Source organism: Dipodomys ordii, unplaced genomic scaffold (genome assembly GCF_000151885.1).
Source record: "Dipodomys ordii isolate 6190 unplaced genomic scaffold, Dord_2.0 Scaffold2, whole genome shotgun sequence".
NCBI lineage: Eukaryota > Metazoa > Chordata > Mammalia > Rodentia > Heteromyidae > Dipodomys > Dipodomys ordii.
The window spans coordinates 25,667,369-25,679,538 of NW_012267218.1; the positions used below are offsets into that span (position 1 = coordinate 25,667,369).

The following is a 12,170-nucleotide window of genomic DNA, read 5'->3' on the forward strand; positions in this document are numbered from 1 at the left end:
AAGAAAGAAAGAAAGAAAGAAAGAAAGAAAGAAAGAAAGAAAGAAAGAAAGAAAGAAAGAAAGAAAGGAAGGAAGGAAGGAAGGAAGGAAGGAAGAAAGAGAAAGAAAGGAGGGAGGGAGGGAAAGAGAGAGAGGGAGGGAAAGAGAAAGAAAAGGAAAGAGAGAGAGAAAGATATAGAGAGAGATAGGAAGGGAGGGACAGAGGGAGGGAGGGAGGTGGGGAAAGACTTACAAAACTTGGGTTTCAAGGAGAATAGAATTCACTGGTAAGTATCTGTGACTGAGACAAACTGTCCCTCAATCAGACAATTCCATCTTATCATCTTGAAGAAAACAGCCAAAAATATCTCAGGACCCACCAAGGAACTTGTTCTCCTTCAGGACCAATAAAGTGGCAATTCCTCCAGAGGCAAAGACTAAGCTAATGGTTAACAAGGCCATACCTGTTACTTGAAACTATTACTGTGCCTATCGTTCTTGCCCTCTGCCCTATTTTCTCCCTATTTAACCTGATACTGATGTCTACAGCTCTAAAGATGGCTAAGGATATAGTGAAGTGCTGCCTTCCCATGGCTCCCACAATAATAAATCTCTTTTCTCTATATAGCAAATGGGGGCAAATGGCTAAACCTAACTTGGAACTCCTGGATTTGGGACTCTGGGCCTAAGGACCTGGTTTCAGAATCCCACTTAAAATAAAATCCTATGGCTATGTCTTGGTACAAGTAGGAAATAATACAATCAGGAATCTTGCTGATAGACAAACTGCTGGTGATCCAGTGAATTGTAAATTGAATCCAAGAAGCAAATAAACAGAATAGTCAATTGAAACAAATCTAGTGAGTGCTATTCAACAAATCCAATTGCTGCACAGATTAAAAAACAAAAGTGTTCAAACTACTCTACTTCTTAGGAAGCCACCTGTGAGGAAAACCAGGCAACAGAAAGGATAGAATTACTATTTATTAATGATAATATTTGAAAACAAATAAACATATTTTCTTCCACTCTAAAATCTCAGTCTGATATCTGAAGTTAAAAATGTTATAAATCCAATGCCCCAAAATTTATGCATTTTCTAACAACATGCTACAAAATTATTTAGAACTGGCAAGATTTGCCTAACACAAGTGAAGTCAAACTGTGAGTGGAAATGAATGCAGTTGCAAAAAGTGAAATCCAGCAAAGTGCTACTTTCTACCAAAGAATCTTTGAAGACAGGCTGAAGAAACACTTGCTTTCAGAACATCTTCACTTTCTTCAAAGAATGGAGTTTCCCAGAAAATTCTGAGCTAGAATCTAGAGGGATGCTTCTCCAGAATGTAGTGGCACCACAAAATGCAGATGTCTTTTAAAGAAAGTGTGCACTTTCTACTTGGAAGAGTGCGCAGAGGACAAAGCTCTCATCATTTGCTCTGTTTACACCACAATGGCTTCAGGACAAGGAACTGAGGGGGTCATTACTGGTCAACTGGTGCATCATTGCTCCTGGAGAATGCCTCTGTTAGGCTCAGCCACTTAAAAGCAGCCCATTGGAAATGAAGCAGGCTCCCACCAGACTAATTTCAGCATCAGAGGAGGCCAGCAAACTTGCCCAGAAATTATCAAAATACCAAAAAAGGACAAATACTTTCAGACCAAGGCAGATATCTGCTCCTACCCTGAATGTCTGTAGTGTGCTGAGTTGAAAATCAGACAATGACACATGTTGTCTACAAGAGGCAGGATAGTTCTAGTGGGATTATGTGAACAGTGTTAAGTGCAGAATGAAAATGTTTACATGAGAGTACTCAGGTTACTTTGAAGCTGCTAGAGATATAAGTTAGCAGAAAAACAGCCAATCAGGGAATTGAGCAGCTCATGAAGATATGACACAGGTTAATAGAAAAGCCTGCAGGGAATTGTAGACTGGTGACAAAATGGAGTCAGGGGCTACAAAAGAATGAAGACATGGAAGGACAAATGAATGGAGAAGAGTAAGGATGGAACAGTAAATCTTTGGTATCACAACCTTACAGAAAACAAAAAGGAGACCCACCAGTCAGAAAGCCATCCAATTCTTAATACTGAACCCAAGGCAAGCTCTGTAACAAAGAAGCCAGTTAGATCACTGACTTAGTCTGTCTTTTAGCGACACATCTATATCACTTTCTCTTTCTCTCCCTTATGTCTTTTTAAATAAACTTTCCTGTCATCTTTACTTGCTTGAACCTTATTTTGCATCCTACCTGAGAAGTGAAGTTGTTTAGCTGGCAACACATTTGGTGTGCTGGTCATGAAGTTAGGGATTAAGTATGTCTTTTCCTAACTTGGACACAACAAATAGTTATACCAGAACAGAAAGGCAGGCAGCAAAGAGAAAAGGCACATCACACAGAATGTGGCAAGGGACAGATATACTTTATAGAAATAAAATTTAAATTTCAGGAAGGACTCTGACATTCTAATATCGTTGATAATTACCATATACAGTGTCCTATGACTTCACTTTTCTCTCCTATCTTCTGGGCCTACTTTTTTAAAGTATACTATGCTTTTCCTCTTTCAATATAAAAGTTCTTTTTATGTGAAAGCATCACATAAAAATCACCTGAACATTGAAAACTGTGCCCTACACTCAAGACAATAATAGCAACAAAAGCAGAAACAAAAGTTAACCAGAATGGGCCAGAGTCCAGTTGCTTCTTCAGAGGTGCAAAATAGACAATGCAGTATGTGAAAGAGAAAGGAATTCACAGAAACAGCAGAACAACGGATGAATCACAGCAACATTGATAATCACTTGACACTATGTGGGATATAAACATTATAACTGGGGGCGGGGGAGGATAGGGAGGAGTAAGTAGGAGATAAGGAGGGATGGGGTAATGATGATTACAAACAAATGTACTTATTGTCTCACCTACATAATGGTAACCCCCCAGCTCATCACCAAGTCACAGCTAAGTTTTACACCTATCATATGTAGACATTTAAGAGTCTCTGGCTGCAATGGTCTCTAGCCCATCCCTTATCACTAACTGTTGTGTCCAATGTGTATACTTTAATGGTAGGCTCTGTGTCATATAAGCTGACACTGTTAGCTGATATTAACAATAGCACTTATGGGTAGTAAAATTACAAGTGATTTTCACTTTTTACTTTTATCTGTATTCTTATATGAGTTACATGTTTGTATCATTTTTGTAAAAATTATTCTAAACTGACATCAGAATGTTAACTTAAATTTTCTTTGTAGCCAGCAGACTCAGAGGAGATGGACACACCATGGTTTCTCTATTTTTAAACTGAGGCCACTGTACAGTAGCAATAAAATGGAGATGATATTAAATGTGGGAGACAAGTGCTAAGTAGTCATAGAAAACAAGAGACAGATGGTCTCTCTGCTCACACTGTTTGGTAGGGCTTTCCAGATTATAGAGGGAACCCCTAAACTCCACACTAATTCCATTTAATTAGTTTGAGAGAGAAATAGGAAAAAAAATGAAAGCAGGAAAGTTTTCTTAGGGATTAGCACTCATTCAGAAAATTGAGGCATCTGTTACTGGATGTGATATACTATAATCAAGCATAAAACTCCCTCAGATACATTCTACCCACTAAGAACTTTAGAATTTTTGACAGAAATCTTAAGCTCACTCTGCTAACAAGAGATTCACTGCATTAGAAAAAATAATTTACCCAAGAAACGAGAAACCATAAAATGATCATACTTCCACTATAGAGAAACCTTTCACACACCCCTGTTTAGATGTTGGCTAATGACCTAATTATTTATACAATATGCAAACTGAGGATAGATTGAATGATTTGTTTTTAGTACTAAAGGATGGTCCCTTGAGCCCTAATTACAAAAAGAGAATAAGCAAAGGTTAATTGGGTACTAAACAAGTTCACATGAGAAACAGGATCACAATTCTTAGTGAACAGGCACTGTTTATTACAGTCTAAATCCCACCTAATAAGAGATTTTTATTAAAGATATTTACTATTAAAATATTTTATCAACTAGCTTCTTAGAAACTTAAAATATTTCAATTTAACTCAACAGATGTGTTAACAGTAATTTCATAATGTAAATTTCTAATTTTCAACTACTCCAAAATGAACCAAATCTAAGGAACTGCAATTTCTATTCTAACAGACAATCTAAGTCACACATGTGCACTTACACCCACAGACACAAGACAGTAGTTAGGCCTACAAAACACAAAATTACACAGCTGGCTAGCTTTGGCTTCTTCTTTCTGCCAAAAGAAGCAGGAAGCTTCTTGAGAAGCCCACCTACTTATATTCCAGCATGAAAACAAAATTTACCTACATATTGAAACATCAACTCACATTACAAGTTAAAAATGAGATCTTTCCAGGTGCTGGTCTAGCAATTGAGGAAGCTAAGATCTGAGAATGGTGGTTCAAAGCCAGCTCAGGCAGGAAAGTCAGTGAGACCCTTATCTCCAATTAACCACCAAAATGCTGGAAGGAGAACTGTGGTTCAATTGCTAGAACACCAGGCTTGATTGAAGAAGTTAAGAGACAGTGCCCAAGACCTGAGTTCAAGTGTTACAACTAGCATTAAAAAAAAAAAGACTGATCTTTTTGCTACTGAATGGATAAATCTGCTTGTCCTTTTCTCTTCAAAGCAGACACAGTAAGAAGATATTAAGTGCTGGACCCCAATATACCCTCAGAAAAAAATCAGAAGAAAAGTCACCATTAAAAAGCTTATTCTCTAAGGAATAGTAGGAAAAAACAAAGGAGGGAGTAACAATGTTTGATAAGAAATGTATGTACTTTACATTACTCATGTAACTGTAACACCTCTGTAGAGCATCTTTACAATAAAATATTTTTTTAAAAAAGCTTACTCTCTATATCTAGGAAGAGCCTTCATTTTATCTCTGACCTGAGTGAATTATAAATGACTTCAACTTTAGAATGAACAAAATTATTTTAAAGTTTTACTATAAAATAAATGAAAACAAATTAAGTTTTAAAATATTTTTAATACATAAAATAAAAAGGTGCCAACTTATTGGTTAGTAAATACAAAAAGAGACTTTCATCCACTTCATTTCCAGACACCTAACAGGTTTCAGTAAGTCTGCTGGACCATCACTTTGAGTGAAGAAAGAAAAAAAGCTGAAAGGACTGAGGAATCCTTTCACTCACAAAGGAAAGAACATAAAATGAGAAATGATCTTCTAAAACAAACCTAGCAATCAGAACTGCTATAACTGTCAAGCAATTCATACTTTTCATTCTATAGGAGAAGAAATCTATTTTCACCAATGTGAATTTACTCTCAATAATCCTTTCAAACTCAAAAAAACGAAGTCTCCTTTTCTAATTTCCTCAATCACAGAATAAAGAGTAGAAAACATTACAGATAATTTGTGCCAATTTAGATGATTCATGCATTGCTTTCCCAGACTAAATGGTCTATGGCCAGTGCTTTCAAATCAACAAGGGTGCGGAAAGCAAGACCTAATTACAGATCTGAGTCACTGTCTAGAAGCTCCCGCAACCCAATGGGCCATTCCCACAAAGGCACATTTCATTTTGAGGAAGGAAAACAAACCAACTTTGCAATTCCCTTCATAGATTAAGAAGAAATAAAGAGGGCCGGGAAGGTGGCTCAGTGGTAGAGTGCATGCCTTGCGTGCAGCGTGCATGAGGCCCTGGGTTTGACTCCTCAGCATCACATAAGCAGAAAAACACGGAAGTGGTGCTGTGGCTCAAATGGTAGAGCACTAGCCTTGAGCTCAAGAGCTATGGACAGCACCCAGGGCCAGAGTTCAGGCCCCACAACCGACAAAGATAGATGGATGGATGGATGGATGGATGGATGGATGGATGGATGGATGGATGGATGGATGGATGGATGGATAGAACAAGACACCATTCCTCAGAAACAAAATAGAGCCATACTAGTGATCTTTCTAAGAAATTTTTCCATTGCTTTACCACTTAAAAACCACATGCAATCTAAACCAAGATGATTTAATCCAACTTAACAGACCCATATCAAGCAGCGAAATAGAAACAGCAATAAGAGACCTCCCACCCAAGAAAAGCCCCACAGACCAGATCTACAGCCACCTAATCTTTGATAAGGGAGCTAAAAAAAAAATAGAATGGTAAATGGTGCTGGCAAAATTGGTTAACTACTTGTAGAAAACTAAAGCTAGACCCTTTATATATTATCCTACACAAGAATCGACTCCAAATGGATCAAAGACCTCAGAGTCAAAGCAGACACCCTGAAAACAAACAAATAATCTTATAAATGTGTTAGAAACAATTGTATGAAAGAAAAAAAACATTTGAATACATATCTTAGGGTTCATTTCCCTAACATCACCTTATCTGACCTTTTCTGCTTGACTCAGACATATACTAGATATTGCAAATAAGGGAAACCATGGGACCTATGTTTCTTTGGGCCTGGCTTACTTCACTTAATATTTTTTCCAAGTCTTTGCATTTCCTAACAAATGGGGCAATGTTATTCTTTCTGATGCAGGCATAGAATTCCATTGTGTGTATATACCACATTTTCTTGATCCATTCATCTACTGAGGGCCATCTGGGTTGGTTCCATATCTTAGCTATAGTAAATAATGCTGCAATAAGCATAGTCATGCTGGTAGCTTTAGTGTGGTCTTGTTTGTAAACATTTGGGTAAATGCCCAAAAGTGGGATTGCTGGGTCACAGGGGAGCTCTATGTGTGGTCTTTTGAGGAACCTCCATACTACTTTCCAAAGTGGTTGAACAAGTTTATACTCCCACCAACAATGCAGTAAGGTTCCCTTCTGTCCACATCCCCTCCAGCATCTGTTGTTATTAGAGTTCTTGATTTTTGCCATTCTAACTGGGGTGAGGTGGTATCTCAATGTTGTTTTGATTTGCATTTCTTTTATGGCTAGGGAGGTTGAGCATTTCTTCATGTGTCTATTGGCCATCCTTCTTTCCTCTTCAGAGAAGTTTCTCTTTAAGTCGTTAGCCCACTTATTTATTGGGCACTTCTTTCTTTGAGGATTTGTTATTGGGGATTTAATTTTTTAAGTTCCAAGTATATTTTAGATATGAGACCCTTGTCCGTTGTATGGCTAGTGAAGATCATCTCCCAATCCGTAGGCTTTCTATTGATCTTGCTAGCTATGTCCTTTGCCATGCAGAAGATCTGTAACTTCATGCAATTCCATTTGTCCAACCTTTCTTTGATTTGTTGTGTTTCCGGGTCTCTATTAAGAAAATTTCAGCCTGCGCCAAGGAGACCTAGGGTTTTTCCTATTCCATCCTGTAATGTTTTCAGAGTGTCAGCTTTGACTCCGAGGTCTTTGATCCATTTGGAGTTGATTGCAGGGTGATAGATAAGGATCTAGCTTTAGTTTTCCACAAGTAGTTAACCAATTTTGCCAGCACCATTTACTGAAGAGGCTGTCTTTCTTCCATTCTATTTTTTTTAGCTCCCTTATCGAAGATTAGATGGCTATAGGGTCTGTAGATTCATTTCTGGGTTTTCAATTGTATTCCATTGGTCCTGAGGTCTGTTCTTGTGCCAGTACCAAGCTGTTTTGATTACTATGGCTTTATAGTAGAATCTGAAATTTGGTATTGATATTCCTCCAGCAGTGTTCTTTGTGTTGAGGATCGTTTTTGCTATTTGGGGTCTTTTATTGTTCCATATGAATTTTTGGATTGCCTCTTCTATTTCCTTGAAGAATGAGGTTGGAATTTTGATGGGTATCGCATTGAATTTGTAGATAGCTCAAAGAACCTATTCTTTTAACAATAGTACAATGCATGTGGCAAAATGAAAACCTGAATCTTGATTTCAACAAAAGCTGTTAGTGTTTTCCTTCCTGTAACATGGATATAACATGTATGAACCCAGAAGAAAAAAAAAACTTCTAGGTTTGCCTCTTTTCTCAAATGTTAAACATTTAAATAAAAATGTCACCAAAAAATAACTGAAAATCCCTCTGATTGTCCTAAATCTTTCTCAGACACTATTGGTAATTGAGTCCCCAAGATAAAAGGATTAATGGTTTCTGCATGGAATTGACTGCTCAGTTTCTTAGAGGCAATAGACCAAATAAGAACAAAGGGTAATATGAATCCCCCAACAGTAAAAAAGTTGAGTTTTCTGAAAGGGGAAATTAAATGATTTAAGATAGATTTCTGACAAGAATGATACCATGTGATCTGTTAGACCCACAGAAGAAATTAGGGCACAGTAAAGATTTTGAGGGCAGCTTCCAAAGACTTGGGGGCTGTTTCAAGGCACAATTTCCAAAACCACTGTCCCAGTACAAGTAACCCATCAACAAACGGGCAAATTTAGAAACCCCAGGAATATACTGTGTATGCCTGTTAGTAAAATGCATATGTTTATAAAAGTTTGCAGGAAACATGCATTCTGACCACAGGACAAATAAAACATTACCTAACACATTCTGAGAAGCTCACTGGTAGCCCTGTTGGTGTCAAAGTATCCTGCCCCAGAATGCAGCAGCAGATTCAGATAGTGAACTAAGTGGCAGACTAAGTGGCAGAAGAACATACTTTAACCAGCAAATAAGATAAAAAGCTGCCAGCATGTTAAGTTCTTCACACACTTAAACCCTAAAAGTATTTTATTACCAATCACGAGAATGTTCAGTAACAACCTTGACAGGTATCTAATCAATTTTTTACCTCTATCAGTGATCCTAAAATGTCCTAAACTCTTGTGATTTTAAACAAATGCACTTCCCAGAAAGAGAGAGAGAGAGAGAAAGAGAGAGAGAGACAGAGGGGAGACAGAGAGAGAGAGAGAGAGAGTGAAAATCATAAACACATGGGAACAATGAGAACCAAAGCCAGAGAAGTGGTTCACTGGAGTAAATAGGAGCTACCAACAGGGAGAATGATCCTAGACTTTCAACTTTTGGTAGACTTGGCAAGCTTTCAATTTCTATAATGTATTGGGGCCTACATGAATATTTTTATGCTTATCATGAAACAACTTTGAATCTGAAATATTTGTATCAATTTCTAAAGAACAAAAACAAGGAATTAGAAATTAAGTACAGAATCATCTACAAAAACATACAAAGAACACGTTGATACTACTCTCAATATACACTTTTTTCAGAGACGGTTTCACAACTGATGTCCCAAAAGCCTTTTTCAGCATTCATAGCCCGAGTAAATTAAGGGCAAAAAAGACCAAGAGTAACACCTGAAAGTAACACATTATCCCCCTGGCTTCTGAATGCTAAATCACTACCTGCTCCCTGTTACAAATGAAGAGGATGCCAGTCAACACCAACACAATATGCCAGCTTAATTTAATGGTATTATTTTGCCTTGCTTTGCAATTACTCCCACATTCCCCAGAGAGAAACTAATGGATTACTAAAAATAAAGTGGAGATTAAGTGACTCACTTGGAATGTTTTGGCTCTCAACTTAAACTGGCTTAAACAAAAAGGAAATGTATGGGCTCAATACTGATGCCCAGAGGACAAGTATCAGACCCAGTTTCCCTGGATTCTGGACTCTGTCCCCTACTCTGTGTGGCTTCCTGCTCAGGCTGGGAGCCAGGAAGCTGTAGCTACAATAGATCTCATACTACCACACAATACTCAGAAGGAAGAAGCAAGCAACAGCTTCCAATATGAGAACACTTAGCCAGATGCTCCAGGCAAATCTGCCTTGGAGACTCACTGGCTGCAACAGGATTACAAGACCATCCCTGAGATCATCCCTGGACCACGTAACATCCAACACTGACTGATGTAGCCAGAGCTGTAGAATCAGTGGTGGACAATGCAGAATGGATTGCCCCCACCACCCCTCAATAGGGACAACCTGGAGTGACAGTCAGTTGTTAAGCACATAACATGGAGAATAAACTCTATGCATGATACTGATCTAACCCTACCCTAATGTCTACTCTATTGGCAATAATGTGTTTCACAAGATAAAATAAATCACCATTGTGAAATATTTATATATAAAATTAAAGTCTCAAAATGTAGATTATAAAAAAATTTGAGAAAATAACTTTTTTTAAAACAACATTTTGGTTTCTGTCTCTCCAATTACGAAATTTGAACACACTGGCTGTGACTGTAACTCAGTGATGCAGTTCTTGCCTGGTATGGTCAAGGCCATGAGAAGAAAAGGAAAAGGATGGGGACAGAAGGGGGGGAAAGGAACCAACGTGAAAGGGGGAAGGAAGGGGAAAGAGAAAGGGGGAACAGCGAAGGGGGAAGGAGGAAAGTGAAAAAGAGGAAGGGGGAAAGAGGAAGGTGAAGAGTGAAAAAAATAAGGGGAAAAGGGAAAAGGAGGAAAGGGAAAGGGGAAAGGGAATTCAAACAGAATCAACACTTTGTGAGTATGCTAAATACTTACCCTGTTTTTCAGTCATGGCAATGAAAACATAGCAACATCTGCATTAATGATGTATAATCTGGAAAAAAATGGAAATAAAGAACATGAGAAAGGTAACTAAGATAGAGTGGTTGCCTATTTTTGTTCTGAAAGGAGCATAAAGCTTTCCTGGAGGAAGCAATTGCAGTTCAAGTAGACATGAGAGAAGATGCCTACCTACAGTTAAGAGCATCAAAAATATTCTGTAAATTGTTTAAAATATTTTTTAAAAGGAAAAGAACCCAAATGCCCACTAGTAAATAAATTGATAAATTAGATAAAATATAGGTAAAAGGACTCAGCAATAAAAATTAATTAGAAATAAAAGATCACATGCAACAATTAAAAAAAACTCATTTTAATCCCCAGTTATGCACACATACACACACACACAAACTCACTCACTCACTCATTCTGCCCAAGACTATTTGTAAAAGCAATACAAGATGTGGGAGTTGTGAATTATTCAATGGACTTCATATAGCCTTAAATTTTTTTAGTGTAGTCTAACTTCTATAAAAAAAAAAAAGCTATTCACTCAAATGTAACTTAAAGCTGGATAAATCAACTTAAATTCCTAGATTTCTAATCAAGGATCTAAAGAAATAGTTCTGAAAAGAAAAAGAAATGTGAATCTCTGATTCAAGTACTTGATTGCACTTCATCTTACTGCATAAAAATCTCTGCAAATTCAAGCCAGGCACTGGTGGCTCAATGCCTGTAATCCTAGCTACTCAGAAGGCTGAGATATGATGATCACGGTTCAAAGCCAGACCGGGCAGGAAAGTCCATGAGACTCTTATCTCTAATAAGTGGTAGAGCACTAGCCTTGAGCTTAAGAGCGCAGGGCCAGCTCCAGGCCCAGAATTCAAGCTCTATGACCTGGGACAGGGTCGGGGGGAGATACATCTGCAAATTCGGCATGCCATGGAGTAAGCAATCATATCCATGGAACTGAAGCCATAGGAATCACTTTTAATATTTACAAGTAGAAGATAAGAACTTTGTCCTTGGCCAGACAAGGAAAAGACACCAACAAAACAAAAGCCAGGCTACAAAGCACTAGGCCCTCCAGTCTCAGCCATGAGACAGGATTGATTGCCTAGGCAACATATTGAAATCTGATCTCTTAAAACTTAAAAAAAAAAAAAAAACACTCCCAATTAAAAATTTATCTAAACTTCAAAAGTAGTGCTTCCTGGTAATATCATGACAAGGCTGGGGATAATAGCATGTCTATCTTTAGATATTGTCTAATTTTAAGTTTCCTCATTGTGTATGACATCCAGTCATGCTGCAACATTATCTATGTTGCATTTTTTTTAATGTTTAAAGAACCAAACAAGTATAGGTAGAAGCCTCAGAACAGAAAAAAATATTTGGAATATATATGTCTAAAGAACTCCAGAATGTATAAAGAATGCCCACAAAAACAAAACAAATACAGGTCACTCATAAGGATATCAAAGACATAAATAAGGATACATATGGACAAATGGATAGCCTCCCTATCAAACTACAAATTAAAACTACAGTGACATAAAAATTACATTGGCCAACATGACAAAAATTTTAAAAACCAACATCATGCCACTCTTCTCTCATACACTGCTAGTGAGAATATAAACTAGAAAACGTACAGTCTGTAATAATGCAGACTACAAACAAACCCCAGGAAGGAACCCTGGGTAAACAAATACCTACCTCCTAAGAAGGCTCATGCATGACTTTCTGGGACACTTAAA

General features: G+C 37.6%; 1 protein-coding gene across 1 annotated transcript in view; it reads right to left on the bottom strand.

The window, feature by feature from the left end:
- The window catches only part of Sipa1l1 (signal-induced proliferation-associated 1 like 1), a 333,975-nt gene that overhangs the window by 183,854 nt on the left and 137,951 nt on the right, over positions 1-12,170 (bottom strand). The window contains exon 2 of the mRNA XM_013013587.1: positions 10,408-10,465. The gene's annotated coding sequence lies outside the window, so the exon portion shown is untranslated. The remainder of the gene's footprint in view (positions 1-10,407; positions 10,466-12,170) is intronic.